Genomic DNA, 25,674 nt, shown 5'->3' with positions numbered 1-25,674 from the left:
CAATTGAGGGGTAAGCGATTAATAGACACAAACTAATAAGCTACAAGGATATATTGTATAACACGGGGAATATAACCAACACTTTATAATAACTATAAATGGAGTGTAACCTTTACAAATTATGAATCACTATTTTGTACACCTGTAACTTATATAATATTGTACAGCAACTATACTTCAATTTAAAAGAAGAACATGTGAGTATGTAGAGCTCTCTTTTAAAGTATGTATACTCCTGGAAGAGCATCAAAGTAAGAACGTCTTAAAATTCTTCTTTGGAACTAGGAGTTGGAATGGGTGAACACGAACAATCAGTGTGTGAAATAAACTTACGTTTAAAAATTCTACCGGCATACACTACTACCCACTTTCCCTTTGCAGAGTGCCCCCAGAGCATTTCCCCTGATGTGAGTTAATACAGGGATCTGGGAACACATGGGCCTCTCAGCCCAACATCCTCATCTCTAGACATGGTACAAACCCTGCTTCTGCCATTGAATTTGAGAAGAAACTCTGCATTTCTGCCTGAAAGCCCAGGATAGTTTATCCCTTGGCAATGCAACCAGGTGTGCACATTTTTTTAACAAATGTTCCTATTTAGCTTGTGAAGAAAATCTTAAATTCCACTCAGCCTCTGTCACTGATGAGATGAAAAGTCTAGAGCAATATGCCAGAATCTTGCTCCTGTTCCTGGAATACCACACTCCTACCTAGAGCAATATCCTGTCAACAAAGTGAACATTACAGCTCCTTGGTGTGTAAAGTAGTGCTCAGTTTGATCCAAAGGAGACGATGTGGACCATCCTTTACTAGTGAAATCAAAACTATTGTAATCAATACTTAGTGGTTATTGGAAGGTACATTAGTATACCTCAAGGTTATTAGAGGCTTGAAATATGTTTGTTCAAAAACAAAGTAAATTTTTTTTTTTTTTTCCGGTACGCAGGCCTCTCACAGCTGTGGCCTCTCCGGTTGTGGAGCACAGGCTCTGGACGCGCAGGCTCAGTGGCCATGGCTCACGGGCCCAGCCGCCCCGCGGCATGTGGGATCTTCCCGGACCGGGGCACGAACCCGTGAGTAACTATGTTTTTTTAATTAATTAATTTTACTTTTGGCTGTGTAGGGTCTTTGTTGCTGTGTGCGGGCTTTCTCTATTTGTGGCGAGCAGGGTCTACTCTTCGTTGTGGTGCGCGAGCTTCTCATTGCGGTGGCTTCTCTTGTTGCGGAGCACGGGCTCTAGGCTCGTGGGCTTCAGTAGTTGTGGTGCACGGGCTCTAGAGCGCAGGCTCAGTAGTTGTGGCTCGCGGGCTCTAGAGTGCAGGCTCAGTAATTGTGGCACACGGACTTAGTTGCTCCGCGGCATGTGGGATCTCCCCGGACCAGGGCTCGAACCCATGTCCCCTGCATTGGCAGGAGGATTCTTAACCACTGCGCCACCAGGGAAGTCCAGTAAATATGTTTTTGCAAAATAAGAAACTGGTGTATTGTATAACACGGGGAATATAACCAACACTTTATAATAGCTATAAATGGAGTGTAACCTTTACAAATTATGAATCACTATTTTATACGCCTGTAACTTATATAATATTGGACAGCAACTATACTTGCCAGTTAAATCTTTGATATTAGTGATTTCCTATGTTTTATCCCTCTGATTTATAGCCAGCTGGTCAGACTCACAGGCGATAACCTTGAGCTTAAGACTGGTGTCTGAAGTGTGTGTGTGTGTGTGATGGGGGAGGGGCAGTCTTGTGGGACTGAGCCCATAACCTGTGGGGTCTGATGCTGTCTCCAAGTAGACAGAGTCAGAATGGAATTATTTGTAGGACACCCAGCTGGTATTGCAGAGTTGCTCGGTATGAGAAAAACACCCACACAGCTGATGGTCACAGAACTGTTCAGTGTGAGTAGAGCTAGGAGGAGACACAGAGGAGTTTTCTCTATACAAGGTGCTAGGAGAAGATTGATAGAGTACATCTAAAAAGAAAAGTAGAAGGATAAGACGTTAGAAGAAATTAGTAAACTAGAAAGAAAACATACACATACAAACACACACAAAAACAAGAAAAGCAAAAACTAGGGTCTTTTGAAATAACAAAACATTGGAAACAATTTCAATACCTATAAATAAGAGAATAGGTAAATAAAATGAGACCTATTAGTAGAGTGGAATAGAATGATGTCATTTAATGAATGAATGGGAGCATGAGTAAATCTGAAGAGCAAAGTTGAAGAACAAAATCAAGTTGCAAAATGACATGTGCATAAAGTCCCAAGTACATCAAACAAAAATGTCTATTTTATGACTGTACAGAAACTTCCTAAGAACCAAAAGTCTGGATAGAAAGATACTTACCAACTTGAAGAGAGTGGCTAGTTCTATGGAGGGAAGAAGGGAGAGAGGATGAGATCAGGAAAAGACAAAAAAGGGGCTTTAAACATATCTATTTTTTTAAAAAATATCTGAAAACAACAAGGCAAACATTAACATTTGTTAAATCTGGATCTTAAATGCGTAGATGTTTTGCCCTCTATTTTCTGTCTGAAGTATTTTGTAATTAAGAAAAATATTTTATAAAAGAAAAACTTGTGTTTTGACCAGGAGCTTATGTGAAATTATGTTTATTTTATTAACTTGTTTATCATACACTGTCTTCTTAAATATTACAAAATTAAAATTTAGCTGGCTTCCATCCAAAACATGTGATAAATGAGTTTGCTGGGGTTTGACACTCTGTTCTTTATCTGTCTTTGGCTTGTCCTCCCTTTCTTGGGAGCACAGTGTTGTGGAAAGAACCTTGGCCAGATCAACAATAACAAAGAAAAACACTCTGTTTCCTATGTAGAGGAAGGATGGCATCCTCAGATAATAAATGTTTAATTCTATCAACAGCTCAGGTTAAATATATTAATTATGGGCTCTATCAACAAATTTCACTGTTTCAGAAAGATACATCTGTTCTATACACAGAAAAGCAAGCCATCCTTCAAACATGAAAGCTGCACAGGACGTACTGTGCTGGAGAAGGCTACCCCCTTCTGCAGCTAAGCGGCAGAACCCTGCCATGTGGTTCTCATCAAAGTCCTCAAAAGTGCGTTTCACATCATAATCTAAAGAGACGACCCTAGATTAAATGCAGGCCCAACACATATACATTTCAGGGTTTGGTTGAGGTATTTCGATTGTATAACATATGTAGCCATTTCTGGTACATAAATTGGATTGTTACAGGCCCTTACAGAATCCATAAAGAATCCTCCTACTTTTTATATTCTTTCTGACAATACTTTGTGTAAATCATTGACATTTATTCGTTGAATTTTGTTAATTGGCTGGTATGGCTTCTGTGTCCTTGTCGGGTGACTTTGGGATATTAGTGTTGAGCAAGGAGAGAGGAAAGGAACACATGAGCCCCATAGGGATGGTGCGAGTGCTGGCAGGGTGGATGAGGGGAGTGGGGAAACCAACAGGGAAAGGGCAGAGAATCCACCCCAAAGCTAGGATACCCCCTCCTTACCTGCTCCTGAGACTACCCCCTGCTATGTGTCACCAGCCAAAGCGACCCAAACCTCTCAGCCCCCAGAAGGAGACAGAATAATGGTCCCCCAAAGAGGTCCGCATTCTAACTCCCAGAATGAGTGAGCATGTCCCTTACGTGGCAAAAGGGACTTTGCAGAATTGACTTAGGTAAGGGTCTTGGGATAGGGAGGTTATCCTATGATCTGGGTGGGCCCAATGTAATCACAAGGGTCCTTATAAGAGATGGGTAGGAGGGTCAGGCTCACTGAAGGAAATGTGGTGATGAAAATAGAGATCAGAGAAAGATTCAGAGGAGACAGACAGACAGATGGATGGAAGACACTGGCTCTGAAGGGGGAGGAGGGGCCCTGAGGCAAGGAATGCAGGTGCATCAAGAATCCAGAAAAAAGCAAGGAAATGGATTCTCCCCTGGAGCCTCCAGAAGGGACACAGCCCCGCTGACACTGATTTTAGGCCTTCTGACCTCTTGTACTGTAAGACAATGAATTTGCTGTTTTAAGCCACTAAATTTGTGACAGTTGGTTATGGCAACAATAGAAAACTAATACCTCTCTCCACCCCAGTGAAAAGTGACTGACTTATAACTCCATTCCTTCAAATCTTGATGACCTTTCCAGTTTTCAAAGTTTGTGTTTTATGACTACTGACTAGGTGGCTACGAGGAAACCTTGCTGTTGTGTTTTAATAGGCTGAGCGCACTTTACTATAAACAAATTATGAGTCTAATGTGAAAGACTTTCAGAGCTAAAGGCACTGGGGCCACAGAAGTGGGGTAGCATTCCACTTACATTTCAGCAGACAAGAAAGATGGGAGCCCCACACCCACAAGACAAGGTAGCCACCTGCATGCACACCCTCCTTGTCTTTCTTACACAACCTTGGGAATATATTTTCAGTTCCAGGAAAACAAAATTTCTCAACTAGCTGAAGCACTGAAACAAAAATCTCTCCTCATAAATATAAGCATATTTCTAAGAACCACATATACCTGAGAAAATATGAAACAGAACTGACACTTGAGGAAACATAATTTGCAAAGGAGACCTGAGGAAAATAATCATAAGTATCCTCAGAGAGATGAGAGGTTATCACAATAAGAAAGAAAAAAAATGGTATGAAAAAAGTGATCAGAGTAGTTGGAAAATAGAAACAATTATCATTCCCCAACTTGACAAACAAATCTCAGTACATGAATTGAATTATGTAATGGAAATAAGTGAAGATTAAATTGGTAACCTGGAAATGCAAGCTGAGGTATTCTTCTGGAATAGAGTGCAAAATAAAGAGCAATGAATTTTGAGAAAAAGAGGCAAGGAAAACAGATACAAGAGTCCACGGAAAGTCTAGCAGGACTTGTGGGGGAAAGTCATACCAGATACATCTAACTGAGATTTTTGATAAGGATAGAGCTATTTAGGTGCCAAAGAAGAAATAAAGGAAGGAAGAAAGGGGGAGAGGGAGGGAGGTAAGGAGGAATGAAAGAAGGAAGAAATGGAGAGAGGGAAGGAAGGGAGGAAGGAAGGAAGGAAAGAAGGGAGGGAGGGAGGAAAGAAGAGCAAAGTGCTAAACAGGCTACCTGCAAATATTTTAAGTGGACTAGCATATGACCTCACATCTGCAAGCTATCCATAGAGGAATATATTATTTCTATAGCAAAATAATTTTAAACTTAGAATTCAAATACAGAACCAAACCATCATATAATTTTGAAGGCACAAAAAATATTTTCAAATTACAAAGTTTCTGTAGAAAGTTTACTTCTCCTGGAACCCATTCCTAAGGAATTACTAGATGACGTACTTCACTAAATAACAGCAACAGGGACTTCCTTGGTGGTCCAGTGGAAAATAATCCTCCTTACAATGCAAGGGACGTGGGTTCGATTCCTGGTCAGGGAACTAAGATCCCACATGCCGTGGGGCAACTTAGCCCACGCACCGCAACTACTGTGCTTGCACGTCTCTACTAGAGAGGCTGTGTGCCGCAAACTACAGAGCCCACGTGCCCTGGAGCCTGCTCGCCGCAACAAAGATCCTGCACGTCTCAACTAAGACCTGACACAGCCCAAAATAAATAAATAATAAATAATCTTAAAAAAAAATCTTAAAAAAATTAACAACAACAAAGTTGGAAAAAAGCCATCATGGAATTCAAGAAATAATGGAAAGTAATGAAACGAGTAAGATCATGAAATTTTACTTCTATATGGCTTTGAAGCATAATACGGCTTAAGAAACCATTACTCTAAAAGTAGAGGAATCATGGTTTTAAAATAATAAAAATCTGCAAATAACGATGCCACATGCTTTTCAGAAAATCAATGCAATGAGTAGACAAAAAGAGGGATTGAAAGTGCCAAACCACTGACTGTTCAACTTCTGAGAGAAGCAGGTAAAAAAGATGGATTGTCAATGTTGATAGAAAAACACAAAGTTACCAATTTGGATAATAATAATAAGATGTATAACTTTCAAACCACAGAAATATTGAAAAAGGAAGGATAGAAGGGATGGGGGAGAAGGAGGAAAGGAAACAGGAAAAGAAACAAGAACACTTAATAGGTTAAAATAAAAGTAAAATAAACGGGAAACGTACATCAAGGTAAGAAGTATAATACTAAATATTTCAATTAATGCAGTAAAAATAAATGGGTTAAATCCAGTGTGTGTGTGTGTGTGTGTGTGTGTGTGCGTGTGCATGTGTGTGTGTGTGTGTGTGTGTGTGTGTGTGTGTGTGAGCAGGAGACAGAGATTCTTAGACTGACCTTAAAACAGAAACAGAAATGAAATTTAGCTGTACACTGTTTACAGAATACACACATAAATCAAAATGACACAAAAATGGAAAATAATGGGGTAGAAACAGATAAACCAAGTAAATGCTAGCACTTTGGCACTATTAATGTCAGCCAAAACATAATCAAGCAGAAAACATATTTTGTTTAAAAGATACAAATAAGAGAAGTGCCTTCTGTGGAATAGGGAGAGACAGAGAGAGGAATATAAGGGTGGCTCGACATACAAAATTTGATCAATATAATACAGCACATTTACAGAATGAAGGACAAAACGAACATGATTATCTCAATTGATGCAGAAAAGGTATTTGACAAAATTCAACACCCTTTCATGATTAAAACAAACAACACTCAACAAAGTAGGAAGAGAAGGAAATTATCTCAACATAACAAAAGCCATATGTGAAAAACTCAGAGTGAACATCACACTCAATGAAAGCTTTTCCTCTAAAATCAGGAACAAGGCAAGAATGTCCAGTTTCACCATTTCTATTCTACATAGTTGTAAGCTCTAGCCAGAGAAATTAGGCAAAAATAAATAAATAAAAGAGATCCAAATTGGCAAAGAAGTAAAATTATCTCTGTTCACTTATGATATGATCTTCTATGTAGAAAACCCTAAAGATTACTTACACACACACACACACACACACACACGCTGTTAGAACTAATCAATGAATTCAGCAAGCAACAGGATATAAAATCAATACACAAAAACAGTTGCATTTCTATACACTAGAATGAACAATCTGAAAAAGAAATGATAAAAACAATTCCATTTACAACAGCATCAAAAAGAATAAAATACTTAGAAATTAAGTCAACCAAGAGGTAAAAGACTTGTACAATGAAAACTATAAAACGTTGCTGAAAAATACTAAACAAGATATAAATAAATGGAAACACATTCCATATATATTGATTGGAAAACTTAATATTGTTAAGATGTCAATACTACTCAATGCAATCTACAGATTCAATGCAATCCTTATCAAAATCCCAACGTCGTTATTTGAGAAATAGAAAAACTCATTCTAAAATTTCTATGGAATCCCAAGTGAACTTACATAGCCAAAACAACTTTTTATAAGAAGAACAAAGCTTTGGAACTCAAAATTCCTGATTTCAAAACTTGCTACAAAGTTACAGTAATCAAAACAGTGTGGTACTGGCACAAAGACAGACATACAGACCAATGGAATAGAATAGACAGCACAGAAATAAACCCTTGTATATATGATCAAATTATTTTTGACATGGCTGCCAAGACCATTCAATGGGAAAAGGATAGTGTTATCAATAAATGGTGCTGGGAAAACTGGATATCCACATACAAAACAATGAAGATGGATCCTTACCTAACATCATACACAAAAATAAACTCAAAATGGAGCAAAGGCATAAATGTAAGACCTAATACTATAAGACCTAAAACTCTTAGAAAAAAGCATAGGTAAAAATCTTCACAAATTGGATTTGGCAATGATTTCTTGGATATGACATCAAAGGCACGGAAAACAATAAAAATTTTTAATTGGATTTCATGAAAAGTAAAAAATTTTGTACATCAAAAGACAATAACAACAGAGTAAAAAGATACCCTACGGAAAGGGAGAAGGTATTTGCAAATCATATATCTGATAAGGTATTAATACCCAAAATATAGAGTACAACAACATAAAATTTAACAATATGAAAACAAACAACCTCATTCAAAAATAGGCAAGGGGAAACTGGAACACTTGTGCATTGCTAGTGGGAACGTAAAGTGGTACAGCTACTGTGGAAAACAACATGGCAATTCCTCAAAAAAATTAAAAATAATATTGCCACATTTTCAGCAATTTCAGTTCTTGGCATATACCCCAAATAGTTGAAAGCATGGTCTTGAAGAGATATTTGTACACCCATGTCAATAGCAGCATTATTCACAACAACTAAAACTTGGAAGCAACACAAGCGTCCATCAATGAATGAAGGAGTATAATGTGGTATAACCATACAATGGAATATTATTCAGCCTTATAAAGGAAGGAAATTCTGCAATATTCTTCAGTATGGATGAACCTCAAGGACATTATGCTAAGTGAAATATCTAGTCACAGAAAGACAAATATGGTATGATTCCACTTACATGAAATACTTAAGATAGTCAAAATCATAGAGACAGAAGTTAAAATGATGGTTGCCAGGAACTGGGGGGAAATAAATGGGGAGTTACAGTTTACTGGGTGTAAGATTTCAGTATACAAGATGAAAAGAGTTATGGAGATGGACAGTGGTGATAGTTGCACAATATTATGAATATATATATAATATCACAGAGCTGTACACTTTACAATGATTAAGATGGTAAATTTTATATTATGTGTATTTTGCCACAATGAAAAAATTAGAAAAAAAAGAGATGCTCAACTTCCTTTATAATTAATCAAATAAAAATTAAAACAACAACAAAAAAGGTAGAGATCAAAAACACTGTAACAGAAGTTAATAATGTCTTTGATGTGTTAATTAGTAGACTGGATATGTCTGAGAGAAGAATCACTGAGCTTGAGGATATGTCAATAGAAACTTCCAAAAGCAAAGAGAAAAAAGACTGAAAAAAAAATGGAACAGAACATCCAAACACTGTGGAACAAATACAAAAGGTATAACATACACATAACAGAAATATTAGAAGAAGAGAGATAGAAAAAGTACACAAAAAATATTTGAAACAATAGTGACTGAGAATTTTTCCCAAATTAAAGTCAGACACCGAACAACAGACCAGGAAGCTGGGAACACCAAACAGAATAAATGCAAAAACAAAAACAAAACAAACAAACAGAAACCCAAAACCCTACACTTAGGCATATCATTTTCAAAGGGCAGAAAATCAAAGATAAAGAAAAAATAGTGAAAGAAGCCTTCAGGAAAAAATCTTACCTATAAAGGAACAAAGATATGAATTATATCAAATTTTTCCTCTGAAACCATGCAAGAAGAGAGTGGAGTGAAATATTTAGAATGCTGAGAGAAAAAGGAAGCCAACAACCCAGAATTCTGTATCCTGCAAAATTATCCTTCAAAAGTGAGGGAGAAAGACTTTCTCAGACAAACAAAAATTGAGGGAATTTATTGCCAGTAGACCTGCAAGAAATGTTAAAAGAAGTTCTTTAGAGAGAGGGAAAATGATATAGGTCAAAAACTCAGATTTTCGTAAAGGAAGAGCATTGGAGAATGAGGAAGTGAAGGTTAGATAAAAGCTTTTATTTTTCTTACTCTTATTTGTTCTAACAGATAACAGTTTGTTCAAAATAATAATGGCAACAATGTATTTTTGTGTATGTTTTTGTATGCTTATGTATAAGTGAAGTGAATCACAGCAGTGATAAAAAGGATGAGAAGAAAGAATTAGGAATATTTTGGTTTTATAAGGCACTTGTATTACCCATGAAGCAGTATAAGGGTATTCAAAAGTGGACTTGGATTAGTTGTAAATGCATATTGCAACCACTAGAAAAAGTTTAAAAAGAAGTATAATTGCTATGCTAAGAAAGGAGAGAAAATGGAATCATTTAAAATGCTTGATTAAACCCACAAAAGGCAGTAAAAGAGTGGGAGACAAAAATAAGAACAAAGAGTGAGGGCAACAAACAGAAAACAGTAACAAATATAGTAGATATTAATCAAACTATATCAATAACCACTTTGAATGTCAATGGTCTAAATGTACCAATTGACGTTTAGATTACACAGATTACCAGTGGATCAAAAACAAGACCAAACTATATGTGGACAACAAATAATCCTCTTTAAATACAAAGACACATATAGATTAAAAGTAAAGGGATGGAGAGAGATATACCACGCTAACACTAATCAAAAGAAAGCAGGAGTAGCTCTATTAATTTCAGACAGAGCAAACTGCACAGCAAGGAGTTTCTCAAGGATAAATAGGGTCATTCGATAAAGGGATCAATTCTCTAAGATGATATAATAATCCTTAATGTGTTCACATCTAACAACACAGCATCAAAATGCATAAGGCAAACACTGATCTGCAAGGGGAAATAGATGAATCCACTTATATAGTGAGAGATTTCAACATCCCTGCATCATAAATAGACAGATCCAGTAGGCAGAAAATCAATAAGGCATAGTTGAACTCAACAGCACCATCCATCAACTGGATGTAACTGGCATCTATAGACAAATTTATCCAGCAACAGCAGAATACACGTTCTTCTCAAGCTCACATGGAACTTCCATTAAGATGGAACACTTTCTAGGCTATAAAACACACCATAACATATTTGAAAGAATAGAAATCATACATGCTTTCAGATGACATTGGAATTAAACTACAAATTAATAACAAAAAATAGCTGGAAAAATAGCTAGTGTGGGATGCTGGTAGCTGGGGGGAGCCGTGCATATGTAGGGCAGGGGACATATGGGAACTCTGCTTTTTGCTCAGTTTTGCTGTGAACCTAAAACTGCTATAAAAAATAAAGTCGATTTCTTTAAGTAGAGGGAAGAATTAATCAATACAGAAGCAAAAATTAAATAGAAACATTACCAATAAAAATGTAGACATATTATCAATAAAACCAACATCTTAAAAGTAGCAAGTGTGATCAAGAACATTAGCTGAAGATTTCTGAACCTTCTAAAAATGACTGACATTATAAACATATATTTATATCAAGCATGTCTGCTATTACTCAGTCCAGAAACAGTGCCATTTAAGCAAAGTAAGCAGAGAAAGAGAGGTAGTGCCAGACTCTGATGAAGAATACAATGACAGAATTGTCTTATAATTTGAAACATTTGGAGAAAAATAGCCTATGAGAATTAAATGTATTCAATATACTGGAGTCAAAATCATCGAACAATTTAGTTTTAAAAGTTTGGTGGAAAATGAAGTGCAATTTAAAATCCTTTATTTTAACTGAGTGTTTCCAGAAAACAGTTCTCTCTCCTCACAAAAAGAAGCCTAATATAATCTCATCTTTAAGCTCTAAACTGATTTTAAATCAAAAACATAAAAGTAAATAATTTTAAAGCCTTAAATTAACGCAGCTTCACAAACTATTTGTGGCATCCTCATTTTATCTGTAATGCCTCTATTCAGTCCTCCAAACTTCTCTTTAAAATAATGAAGGCATACCACAGAAGGAAGCAGTCCTCTTCCAAACTGCGAGAGCAACTATGCTTCCATTTTCTCCGCCTCCGGCGAAATCAACTCTTGTGGGTGCTGAACTGTAATTTGGTCCTGAGCAGTGTTGTGCAGTCTGTCTGTTGACTTCAGTATAAATAGGCCATTTCAGAACAGAAAGGCTCAGATCTAATAAAAATGTGATCTGTGGCTGAACTTTGCCAAAAAAGTAAAGAAACAAAAAAAGAGACAGTGACAGACAGAGAGAGAAAGGAGGAAGATGGCAAAAAAAAAACCCCAAAACAAATAAACAACAGCAACCAAAAAATAAAACCAAAAACAAAAACCCCACAGGCTGTAAAAATTCTCAAAAAATTGGACAGTGTCAAGGCTTTGACGGTGACCTTCACTGCAGAAATTCTCAGATAACTGAAGAGCTGCTGCCCCCTCATGGAGAACTGAAAGATCTCATTTAGAAGCATTGATTCTGCAATCACACATTTACATCCTGCCTTCTCTTTTATTGGACTATTAAAAAAAAAAAAAAGGCACAAACATTTTCTATAGAAAATGCCCACTCTTCTTGATACATAATTTTCCTTTAAAAATAATTAATTTAAATTTTGATGACCCTGGTATTATATAGCACAGGCATATGAAAGCAATAAAATATAGAATTTCACTTTAAGTTTTTACTTGGATTTAGATGTCAAACTCTTTGCCCCACACACGACTGTGGAGAGAAACAGTCTGATGTGACAGGTTACAATTCTGCCCTGAACACACACTTTACAAATCTAACAGTGAAATTTCAAAGTTTAGAGAGCAGCACAGTTGAAGGTTATCTTCTTGCCCCATGTCCACCTTCCCTGCAACATCCTGATTGAAAAATCAAAAATTTTTCCTTCTTATCCTTTGTATTGTTGCCTTCCCAATTTCAGGTCTTATCTCAAGCCATGCGATCCTAGCAATAGAAATGGGCAAGCTCAAGACCTAAAGTACAATAATAAATTCACTTCCAAGGAACTTTCATATCTTAGTAACAGAGCAAAGCAACATGCCTTTTTCTGCAGGGGAGGATAATATGCTATAGTGTGCATTTTGATCAAGGGAAAAAATGACCTCAAAATCTAATTTTTAAATTGTCTCTCTTGTTCTACTATAATAGAATATAAATTCCAGGAAAGTAGGGAACTTGTCTGTCTTGTTCTAGGTTGTTAGGCAATTTGAAATACTTCTATGTGAATTAGAAAATTAACACTGGTTTACACAATGACAGCCATCATTTTTCCACTAGCACTTGTGCCTTGGTTGCATTTCTAAGTTTTTCAAAACATTTGATGCCATGTGGATAAAAATTTCTCCATCCATCCACAAAATAAGATTGGTTTTCTTTTAAATTTAAATTCAAAGAGGATAAAGTTTTAGAAACTACTGAATTTACTTCAGTCTCTATTTTCAAATACTAACCTAATACTTATCCTTTTTAAGACTCATTCTTGAAAAAAAGAAAAGCTCTTTTTATCCAGTTTTACTGGAAATATATTAGATATTGTAAGACATTTAAAATGTATATCATGATGATTTGATATAAATATACATTGTGAAAGGATTCCTCCCATCTAGTTAAATGACGAATCTAACATGTAATTTATACAAATGATATTTATCACTGGAGCTTGAAATGGGATTTCCAATAGCTGCATCTTAATCACTTAGAAACTAAGTGAATTTTGGTATTTCCATATCCTCTTTGAATGCTTCAATAAGGAACTCTTCTCCATCAAATTTGTGTAAAAAGTAAGGCTTTTCTAACTTTGTTCACCTACTTTTGACCCCACTCCAGTGCTGTACTCTTTTGAGCTTGCACTTAGACATTAACATGGTTTTAAAACAAATCTGAATTCCTGTATTGTGCACATTCTTCAAATTTTTCCAAAGTTGGAAGAGAAAATCTAAAGGAAAAAGTCTATTTTTGATTTTATCTCCAAGTATAGAAATTGAAGAAATCTCCAAAAATACATTTTATACACACACACACAGTAGAACTTCAATGGGTGTTCGTCATATTATTCTTTATAACATATATACATTACCCATATTCTCTTATAAACATGAAAACAATTAATGAAATAAAAACAAGAGTACAGGGTTGCAATATTATCAGATTAAGCAAAATTCAAGGTCCAAATGAATTAAACAAGATAAAGGGGGCGTTTATGTAATGATAAAAGATTCAAGCATAAAGAATATGTACATTCTGTTTCCTTATGGACTAAATAACATAAAGCTAAAACATGTCGCTCTACAGGAACTTGATAAAATCATCTATCATGATAATATCCTTTAACTCTTTCAGAATTTGACAGCTCAAATACACAAAATAACAATGTTATAGAAGATGTGAAAGATACATTATTTTTTTTTTTTTTTTTTGCAGTACGCGGGCCTCTCACTGTTGTGGCCTCTCCCGTTGCGGAGCACAGGCTCCGGACGCGCAGGCTCAGCGGCCATGGCTCACAGGCCTAGCCACTCCGCGGCATGTGGGATCTTCCCACAAATATATCTATTAAGTAAAATATGGGGCTTCCCTGGTGGCTCAGTGGTTGAGAATCCGCCTGCCGATGCAGGGGACACGGGTTCGTGCCCTGGTCCGGGAGGATCCCACATGCCGCGGAGCGGCTGGGCCCGTGAGCCATGGCCGCTGAGCCTGCGCGTCCGGAGCCTGTGCTCCGCAACGGGAGAGGCCACAACAGTGAGAGGGCCGCGTACCGCAAAAAACAAACAAACAAACAAACAAACTTTGTTCTCTATAAATGATGTGTATTAAATTTCTAATATCCATGAAGCATTTTAAAAAATGAATCAAAATTCCAACTCTATTATTTATTAGCTGTGTGACCTTGGAAAAGTTACTTAATTTTTCTGAGTTTCTATTTCCTTCTATGTAAAATAAAAACTGTCACACCTGCTCACTGGATTGTTGTGACAATTTAATAATTTTTTTCTACCACTCTTAGAGACATCTTTAACACATGTGTCTTTACATAATGTATTCCATGCAGTACAGTGTGGTGAATGCATTTGAAGTTTAATGATTAATGAGTGAAAGCCAAGCACAGGAACTGGCACCTAGGAGATGGTAAATAATAGCGTTTTTTTTCTTTCTGTAATTATCTCTCTTCTTGGTGCCATCTTCCCCAACTTGCATACTAGTCCTTTTCATTCACATCACAGCTCTCCTCTACTTGGGAAATTTAAATGCTCTGAACTCAGCAACCCCACACACTGCAACAGTGTGCCAGGTAAACTGCTCTTGCCCTTGGTTGCCCTGGGCTATACAACTGCAAATCTAAAATAAGTAATGATAAAATATGAACAAACCAAATAGTAATAAAAATAAAATTCTTGGCCACCAAGAAAACCTTAAAGAATCCCCAAAAGTACAGAGATTTTATGTTCCACATTCTCTAACCATAACTGAATTGTAAGCTAGAAGTTTACAAGAAGAAAAACTAACCTAAAGAGAAAAAAACAAAGTCCTTACCATATGAAATTAAGACACTCTGAATAGTTTTCTACTCAAACATATAATTAAAATACATTACAAATAAAAGAATACTTGATATCAAAATATCTGCAACATAGCTAAACTATATACAGTAGAGAATATTTAAATGTTTCTATTACTAAAAAAGACTGACAATAAATAAGTATGCAACTAAAGAACACTTTATAAAATTATAATAAATCAAAAGAAAGCTGGAGAATTAAGAATCAAGGATGATGACCCAGCCCCTCACACTCCTTGGGGGTCTGGGTCATCATCCTTAATGATGCCCAGCCCTTCTGGGCATCACACATATTTTTCATAGCCCACACAAATTTTTCATAGCAGCTTTATTTGTAAAGCCCCAAATTGGACAATTAAAATGCCCTATAATAGGTGAATGAGTAAATGAACCGTGTACAGCCATATTATTACTACTTAGCAATAAAAATAAAAGAACTGTTGATACATGCAACAACTTGGATGCATCTGAAGGGCATTGTGCTGAGTGAGAAAAAGCTAATCTTAAAAGGTCACATACTGTATGATTCTAGTTACATATTGGGTTGGCCAAAAAGTTCCTTCAGTTTTAAAGTAAAAATAAAAGACACATTTTTCATTTTCACCAAGAACTTTATTGACCAACGTATTCACCCTTTTGTTCCACTACCTTCTGCCATTTCTCAGGCAACTTCATAATTCCATCTTCCCAGAACTTTTTATCTTTTTGAGCAAAGAACTCTTCCAGGTGCCTTTTACAGTCTTCCAGGGAATTGAAAGTTTTTCCATTAAGAGAACTTTGTAAAGAATTTTATAAAGAATAAATGGAAATCCAAAGGTGCAATGTCTAGTGAATACGGCAGATGAATCAGAACTTCCCAGCTAAGCTGTAGCAGTTTTTGCCTGGTCGTCAAAGAAATATGTGGTCTTATGTTATCCTGATGGAAGATTATGCATTTTCTGTTGACTAATTCTGGACACTTTCCATCGAGTGCCACTTTCAGTTGGTCTAATTGGGAGCAGTAGTTGTTGGAATGAATTGTTTGGTTTTCTGGAAGGAGCTCATAATAGAGGACTCCCTTCCAATCCCACCATATACACAGCATCACCTTCTTTGGATGAAGACTGGCCTTTGGTGTGGTTGGTGGTGGTTCATTTCACTTGCCCTACGATCTCTTCCATTCCACATTATTGTACAGTAACCACTTTTCATCACCTGTCATAATTTGTTTTAAAAATGGAACATTTTCGTTACGTTTAAGTAGAGAATTCCATGGGGAAATATGATCAAGAAGGTTTTTTTTTTGCTTAATTTATGTGGAACCCAAATATCAAAGTGATTAACATAACCAAGCTGGTGCAAATGATTTTCAACACTTGATTTGGATATTTTGAGTATGTTGGCGATCTCCTGTGTGTTATAACGTTGATTGTTCTCAATTAACATCTCGATTTGATCACTGCCAACTTCAACTGGTCTATCCGACCATGGAACATCCTCCAGTGGGAAATCTCCAGTGCGAAACTTCGCAAACCACTTTTGACACGTTTGATCAGTCACAGCACCTTCTTCATACATTGCACAAATCTTTTTTGTGTGTGTTTCAGTTGGGTTTTTACCTTTCTTGAAATGATAAAGCGTAATATGCCAAAAATGTTGTTTTCTTGCATCTTCAATATTAAAATTGCTACACAAAAATTCACCAATTTTGATGTTTTTTTTTAATGCACACTATGACAGCTGTCACAATACAATCTAACAAAATTGCTTCGAATGAAGTTAAAGACAGCCAAGTACTACTAGAGCCATCATATGGAAAACCAAACGAACTTCTTGGCGAACCCAGGAGCGTTCTCGAAATGACAAAATTATATAGTGGAGAACACACTGGTTGCTGGGGGTTAGGGATGATGGGGGAAAGGGGAGGCATGACTATAAGAGGATAGAACAGGAGAGAGCTTTGTGCGATGGAACTGTTCTGTATCATAAATATGGTGGAGGTTACACTAATCTACATATGTGATAAAATGTAGAAATACACACACCTATTGGACCAACGTCAATCACCTGGTTTTGATATTATAGTCATGTAGGATGTAACCACTGGGGGAAACTGGGTGAAGGGTGCATGGGACCTCTCTGTACTATCTTTGCAACTTCTTGCAAATCTATAATTATGCCAAAATAAAAACGTTTTTTTAAAAATAAAGGATAAAATTATTAAGTAGAATTTAAAATATTGATAAAATAAAATCTTGTTCTTTGAAAATACAAATAAAACATATTAAACCCCAACAAGTCTGACCATACAAGAGAGAAAATGACAATACACAGGGGATAAGAAACAAGGTAAAACCCCAACTACAGAAGAAATTAGGAGACCTTATATATTCGTCTATTTATATATGGCAATAAATTTGAAAATTTATGGTAAACTCATCTACTATAGGCCACTTTTCTAGCTAGGGCCTCCCTGGATGGCCACACAGCTTGTGCTCACTGAATTTACTCCTATAAAAGATGCCAGAAGTCTACAGGGTGGAGGGGGGAAACACAATTGTATGCATGAGCTGCCCTTTTCTTGGTGCTGAGGACAGATCAATTTACAAGATTCCCTTGAGATAGCTTATAGATGCAAGAGCTACAAACATGTGAGTAAGTTGAATCCAGTAGAATATTTTTAAAAAATACAATTCAGACAAGTAAGATATATTCCTAGTATGTAAGGATGGTTTTGCAACAAGAAATCTTCAACATGATTCCTACATTAAACAAAACAATGAAACCATTTGCTTGTATCAATAGGTGGCAAAAAATAAAATAAAATTGAAAAAATTCAGCTGCCATTCCTACTAAGACTGAATTCAAATATTAAAAGTATGAATGTAAACCAATATTCTAATTAGGCTATTTATTGAAATAAAGAAAAAAGCAAATAGTACATTAAAATGCAAAATACTGAAACTATTGCCATAAAATCAGGATCAGATAAAATTATCTTTACTCACACATATTATTATGAATCTAGATAAGAAACACTAAAGAGATTAGTATTAATAAATTCATTAAGATGTTTGTAAGAAACATATAAACTAATTTTTCTTTATTACAGAGAAAAAGAAATAAGAAAAAAACCCATGATACACTATAGTAAGAATAAAATGCCTAGGAATATATTAACAAATATAGCTAGGGGGTTTATATGAAGGAGATTCTAAAATTTTATTGAAAGACATAAAGCAAGAACTCAGTAAATGGAAAGATATGCCATGTTTCTGGATGCGAAGACTTTTTAAAATGTCAGCTTGTAAGTTAATACATAAATATAACGAGGCTCCTGTCAGAATTCCAAAGAACTTTATTTTGTAACTGGATAAAATGATTGCTAAGATGTTAAAAAAAAAATTGCAAGGGGGAAAACGATTTATAAATATATTGCAAATCAAATCATTATTTGGACTACATTTGTGGAACAGAATAGAATCTAGAACTAATTCAACTGTGTATCTATTGATTGAAGAAACATCCATGACCCGTCTAGTACTTTGGCTTCTTCACCCCACATCAGGCACTCATACATGTTTGTAACTGTGATCTACTCCCAGAATCTCATTACCAAGCATCTCTCCACTGTTGCCTGTCTTTCTAGCTCACTTGCCTTGATATATCCATTCCAAAATATTTGACCCTACTGGGAACACCCATCCTTTGGTTCTACAATTTCCCCCCATCAACAATTTCTTGTTGACCTTGCTAGTTAACAATGGCTGTTCATTTATATGTGGAATATAACAAAAAAGCAGCAGACTCACAGATATACAGAACAAACTAGTGGTTACCAGTGGGGAGAGAAAAGTGGGGGGGGCAGTATAAGGGTAGGGTATTACAAGGTACATACTATTAGGTATAAAATAAGCTATGAGGATATACTATACAATATGGGGAATATAGCCAATATTTTATAATAATTATATATGGAGCATAACCTTTAAAAATTGTGAATTACTATATTGTACAACTGTGATTTATATAATAATGTACAGTAACTATACTTCAATTAAAAAAATGGCTGCAGCTTAGGAGGGTACACCCAAGCACGTGAGTTTGTTTGTACGTCCTCCCAAAAACATGTTAAAAGTATATTAAAGAAATTGAAGAACAAATCTTCTTAGCAGTGAGGAACATTATGATTCTAGATTTATGCAAAATGGAGAAAAGGTGGATGGCTCTATTGGATAAAAGAGGAGAAACTGTAGGTCTAGAATTCGCAGGTGGAGAATACAATAGAGGCCAGAGCCATTCTGCCGGGGGTCACAGAGGAAGCCCCAGGCAGTGTCAGGCATAGTGGAGATGGGAGGAAGAAGGGGACCAAACATTGTACACAAGGGAACTTTTGGATGTCCTGGTAACAGGAAGGTTCCAGATCTTGTGATAGCGGTTTCATAAGTGTATGTATTTATTAAAACCCATCAAATTACAGTCCTAAAATGGGTGAATTTATTTTATGTAAAATATACTTCAATAAAGATTTTTTAAATTGCCTTAGGAACTTATCCTCCACAGATACGAAACAACACATACGGTTATTCACTGCCCATTCACAGGCAACTGGTTGAATAAACTGTGCAACCCAGGACAATGGAGGACTTGCAACCATAAAAAAAAAAAAGAAAGAGGAAGAACGCTACAAACTGAGGATACATGGAGTGATTTTTCAGGTTACACTGTTAAGTAAAAAAGCAAGATTCAAGAGTGTCTACAGCATGCTACCTTTTGTATAAGAAATGGAAAAAAAAGAATACTGCATAATTTTTGCAAAAACAAACATAGGAGGAATAAACCAGAACCTATTGATAACGACTACATACGGGGAAGGCAAGATCACAATGGGGTCAATAGGTTTGGGAACGTGACTTGTCTGATTTAGCTTTTTATATGGTATTGACTTTTGAGCCATGTGAAATGTTTTAATTATTCAAGACTAAATTAAAAGGGATGAAAAAAGTAACCATAAAATTGAATATACGCAGGAACAAATGAACTTACATCAAATAGATAATAAGACCACATAGAAAAATATGTATTCAAGTAATTTGAACACTTGACTATACATCCGTAGTGAGATAAACACCTTAAGGTTAAAAAGAATGCAAGTGAATTTTGACGTTTTCTTAGCAGGTTCATGCTTGGTAGATCTACTGGTATTATAACTCTGAAGTCATTTTGTAAAGAGTGATTTATTCGTATTTCTATTAATGAAAAGTGAACTGTGCAAGAGGTACGTGTAAACAGACATGTTTATTAATGTACATGGTTATTTATGCTCTCTATCCAGCACTGCAAGATTAGTGTTGTTTTAGAGAAAACTTAGATGTTGTTTGTGTTTCTAACCGAAAAAAGGTGGTATGAGTGTGACACACAGGAATATTTAAGTAGCTTAAAATTCCTAGTGAAGGAAATATGGCTAAAGGTACGTGAATCTCAAGAGGACAACTGCCTCGTGGCCAGGAGCCTGTCCTATTTCCTGACACCGTGGCAGGTGCAGACTTCAGAGGCTGGGACACGCAGGATGCCTTAGAGCCTGACGTGGGGTTGGCTGTCAACATCTAGGTCTTCACAACGCAGGGAACCTGGCAGCATCCTCAACAGGTGCCTCATTTGCACTTATTGGCTCTCCTTAGAAATCACTGTATCATTTATTTCCAGTTCACTCTTCTATGCTAGTTTTTGCCTGTTGAAAAGACCAAAGAGACAAACTGCTTGCAGAAGAAAAAAGGAAAATTCACATATACACATATGGAATGAGAAACTATAACCTTAGAAAAATAATTTTCAAATGAGTATACCCAATTTTGTTCCAGAAAAAATTTAAATCTCAAAAGAAAAAAAAACCCCACTGTTTTCTCTATGTGAATTATAAAAACTGACTTAAGAATAGAAAAACTAAGAAGACCAATAATCATGATATGCTAATAATAGCTAAGCTTATTGTAAGTGTACTCTGTCAAGCTTTATACTCCCTAATTCATTTAATGCCCAGAACAACCCTACAAAGTATTGAGACTATTATTATCCCGTTTTCAATTTGAAGAAACTGAGAACCAAGCCTAGGAAACTTACAACAAACAGGCAATACCCATTTTTAAAATTAAGTATTCCAGCATGTAGAAAAAGATAGAATCCTCAATTTTATGAATCTTGCAAAACATGAGGTTAGCACCAACAGAAACAATAGCCAAGTCTCACTATGACTACATAAGAAAAAAGCAGAAAGCGGTGGATCCTAGGGAGAGCTCGGCCTGTGGAATTCTAAGAAGACCCCTGGCCTTGGAGAGGCTGGGAGGGCTGGTCGAGGAGCTAGCTGCATGTTAGTTCCCTCTTTGGAAGGCCGCAGACCCTAACAGCAGTTGTGAAATGGCGGGCTCCCTCCAAACACTTCGTCAAAAAAAGATTCAAAATGATATTAGAAACAAAACAGATGGCTGTAATTTCCTCTGAATAAATATATTAAAATTACAAATTATATTTTTTCTATTTTACCTAGAAAACAAAGAAACCTTATTTTATTTTATTTTTTAAATTAATTAATTAATTAATTTTTGGTTACGTTGGGTCTTCGTTGCTGTGCCTGGGCTTTCTCTAGTTGCAGTGAATGGGCGCTACTCTTCCTTGCGGTGCGCAGGCTTCTCTCATTGCAGTGGCTTCTCTTGCTGTGGAGCATGGGCTCTAGGCACACGGGCTTCAGTAGTTGTGGCTCGTGGGCTCTAGAGCGCAGGCTCAGTAGTTGTGGCTCACAGGCTTAGTTGCTCCATGGCATGTGGGATCCTCCCGGACCAGGGCTCGAACCCATGTCCCCTGCACTGGCAGGTGGATTCTTAACCACTGCACCACCAGGGATGTCCCAAGAAACCTTATTTTAAACCAAAGTACCAAATTGATTAGTCAGCTGGATAGACAGAAAAGTCAACAGCTTTTCCTTATTAGCAACAAGTTCATAGATTCTGAAATGAGAAGACCAACTCTACACACACACACACATACACACACACGAGTTCTTAGGAATAGTTTTGTAAAAGAAGGTTCAGGACCTATGTAAAGAAAACTATCAACATAAAAACAGTATAAAATCTGAATAGACAGAAAGATATCTCATTTCCTAATGGCAAGTCTTACCATTAAATTATCAGTTTTCTCATAATTAACATAGAAATATTTATCAGGTGATTCCAATTAGAATTCTAGTTTTTACAAACGGACTGAAATGATTAAATTCTGAGTTTAAAAATTTTAATTATACACTATTTCAAAGAAATTCAAAAGACAAACCACTAATTGTGACAAGACTTCAGGAATATATATTAGTGACAAAAGACTAGTATCCATATCACATTTTATAAAAGACCTCTATTAAAAAAAGGAACCACAAAAAGGAAAAATGGGCAAAGGATAAAGTGAAAGAATCATATTTAAAAAAACAAATTGAAAACAGTGAGAAAGGACTTCCTTATCAGCCATGAACATATTATAGAGCCACTAACATCAAAACCTTTGTTTTGCCAGGCCTCTGCTACAGTCTGATGGAACCCACAGAGCCCTTCTAAGAATGTTTTTAAAACATAAATGAAACACACGGGACTAAAGAAAACCAATTGCACTGAAATCCATAACCTTCTAAGGTGAAGAGAGCCCAAAATAGAAGGCCAAAGTAGATTCCAGTACTTATGGGAATTTTATCTAGGGCAAGATTGGTATTTCAGTTCAGTGGGGTAAAGAAAGTTTATTTAATGTGTAGTACTGACACAACTGGCTACCCATATGAAAAATAAGATGGCTCCCTACTTTGTGTCATAAACAAAAGTGAATTCTAAGTTATTAAGGATTTAAAAAGAAAAAAGTAAAACAAAAGCCTCAGAAGAGGTTAAGGAGATTGCATGTACAGTCTAAGAGCCGAGGAACCCAAAAGGTATAAAATATTAAAAAATAAATTGTAAGAAAAAACATAGCATAAACAAACTGAAAAACAAACACTGGGTTAGAAAAAAATGCTTAAAACTTACATATATATGGGTTAGTATCTGTACTGTACAAAGGGCTCGTATAACATAATAAAACCAGGAAAAAAATTGAACAGAAAAACTGACAAATGAATAATCATTTCAAAAAAGAGTAACTCCAAATAGCCTACAAACATGAAAAAATGCTCTGCAGAAAATGCAAACTAATGTACATCAAAGTGGCAAAAATTAAATTTTGTGAACACCTCCTACTGCTGATGGGGAATGCAGGGGGAAAAACAATACCCTTACCCATTGCTAGTAGAAATGTAAATTGTTACAGTTTTTTTTTTTTTTTTTTGCGGTACGCGGGCCCCTCACTGTTGTGGCCTCTCCCGCTGCGGAGCACAGGCTCCGGACGCGCAGGCTCAGCGGCCATGGCTCACGGACCCAGCCGCTCTGCGGCATGCGGGATCCTCCCGGACCGGGGCACGAACCTGTGTCCCCTGCATCGGCAGGCGGACTCTCAACCACTGCACCACCAGGGAAGCCCTGTTACAGATTTTTGGAAAGCAATTTATAAGATCTATCAAAACTAGAAAAATATATACACTTTCTTTGGCCCATAGATCCAACCCTTAAATATCTATCCCATAGAAACAAAACGATATGTGTACAAGGATACTTATTGCAGCACCATCTGCAAAGGCCAAAATGGAAACAATATAAGTGCCCATTCCTAGAAGAATGGTTAAATAAACTGTGATAATCCATACCATGGAATATTAATATTGTACAATCATTGAAATAGATAATAGATGCATCCAAGTTGGCTTAGAGGTATTTTCACAGTCTATTGTTAGGTAAGAACAGCAACATGCAGAGATGATTATACATACAATCTCATTCTTGTAAAATAACAAGAGTAAAATAACGTATATATACATACTTGCATACGATTAAAGAGGCATGGAGAAATGCAGAAAGGGTATACATGCCAGGTTGTAACAATGATTATCTCAGGTGGGAAAGGGGAAGAGTGAGTGTTGGGATGACAGAGGAAATTAAACCAAAAAACATGAGACCCTATAAAATAAGGAGTCCCTAAAATTATATATATGTATATATCCACAAATAAATATATGAAATAACCTCACTAAAATATTAAGTTACTTAAGAATAATGGTTTTTCAAGTGACAGTCATCAACATACTGAATTCAATGTACAAAGAGCCCCTACAAAGACCATATACACTCACAGAGCATACATTTGGTTACAAGAAAAAAAATCCAACTCAAACTGGCTTAAACCAAAAGGGAATTTATTGGCTCACATAAGTGAAAAGTCCAGAAGTGTAACTAACTTCAGGTCCAGTTTGATCCAGGGGCTCCAGATTGCATCAAGGGTCCAACCTGGACACACTTTTATTTTCTTAGTGCCGCCCTCGGGCTGGCTCCTTTAGATAGAAAAGCTGGCTGCAGCAAGTTCAGAATTATCACACCACATTATCTCCAAGAAAGTGTCTTCTACAGTTCCTGAGGAAGCCTCAACAAACATCTTATAACTAAGTAGCCTCATCTGAACCATTTACTGTGGGGACTTGGGGGGAAGTGGCACTGGTTAAAGATAACCACGTCAGCTCCAGAGCTGAAGGTGCGACAATCCCATCCAAACTGCATGTGTGATGATGGAGGGCAGTTATCCAAAGAAAAAGTGGGTGGTGGATGCCAGATGGGCAAGCACAACATAACAGGAACAAGGAATAAAAGAAAATAATACAAATATCCAATAAAATATTAAAAGTGCCCAACCACACTAGTAATCAAAGAAATACAAATAAAATTACATAGTTTATTGTTTATCAGGTTAATAAAAGAAAAAGAAACATTGCTTTTGTGTGTGAGAGAGAGATGGTGAGGGGGCAGCTCCTGTGAGAACAGAAGCTCACAGTACTATTGGAAACGTTTGTGACAAAACAGTTGTAACTAAGAGGCACTGAAGCAAACTTTATACCACTATCAGAAATGTTACTGATTCCTAAATATGAAACAAAAAGCTAGCAACAAACAGTAAAATTTAAAGCCCATAATGTAACAGAAGTTGAGCATGTTTCTTTTCCTCCAACCTGATAGATAGTCCCATTAAAAATGATAATAAAAAATAAAAACGGAGATTCCTGGGTAAATCTATATTCCTTAGCTCCAAGTGTTGACTCAGCTTATTTCTTTCTGTTCTCTTCCTTCAACATTTCCAGACAAAACCCAAGATGAAATCTATAGTTGATTACCCTCAGCATAGCTGGGGTCAGAACTAGTATATCTTCTAAAACTGATTAAATGCTTTTATTCCTATCTCTAACAAGGGAAAATAAATGAAGGACGCAAAAACTTCATAAGTATGACTGATGAAATGGACCCCAAAATATAGAAGCATAGTGCTTGAATACTGAAAAGACCTACAAGCTATTGGATCTGGAGGATTATCCCAGTTCACTTGAAAATCAGTTAGAAAAAATATATATTAAACTGTATTTAAAGACATTATAGATATGAGGTAGGTTTGTGCTATCCCACACTTAAAACAGAATCATGTAATCATGTATATTTCAAGTATGCAAATTACAATGAATCAAAATCAAGTC

General features: G+C 36.3%; 1 long non-coding RNA gene across 1 annotated transcript in view; it reads left to right on the top strand.

Annotated features, from left to right (window-relative positions):
- Positions 1 to 25,601, top strand: part of LOC149749930 (uncharacterized) — a 68,930-nt gene extending 43,329 nt beyond the window's left edge. Inside the window, exon 3 of the long non-coding RNA XR_016391836.1 lies at positions 947 to 25,601. This is a non-coding gene — a long non-coding RNA (uncharacterized LOC149749930). The remainder of the gene's footprint in view (positions 1 to 946) is intronic.
- Positions 25,602 to 25,674: the final 73 nt, after the last annotated feature.

The sequence above is a fragment of the Delphinapterus leucas genome, chromosome 2 (assembly GCF_059928025.1).
Source record: "Delphinapterus leucas isolate spDelLeu-1000000601 "Yukka" chromosome 2, BTC_Dleu_Yukka2, whole genome shotgun sequence".
Taxonomy (NCBI): domain Eukaryota; kingdom Metazoa; phylum Chordata; class Mammalia; order Artiodactyla; family Monodontidae; genus Delphinapterus; species Delphinapterus leucas.
Note: the sequence above shows the minus strand (reverse complement) of the source record. Positions and strands in the feature narration are given on the sequence as shown.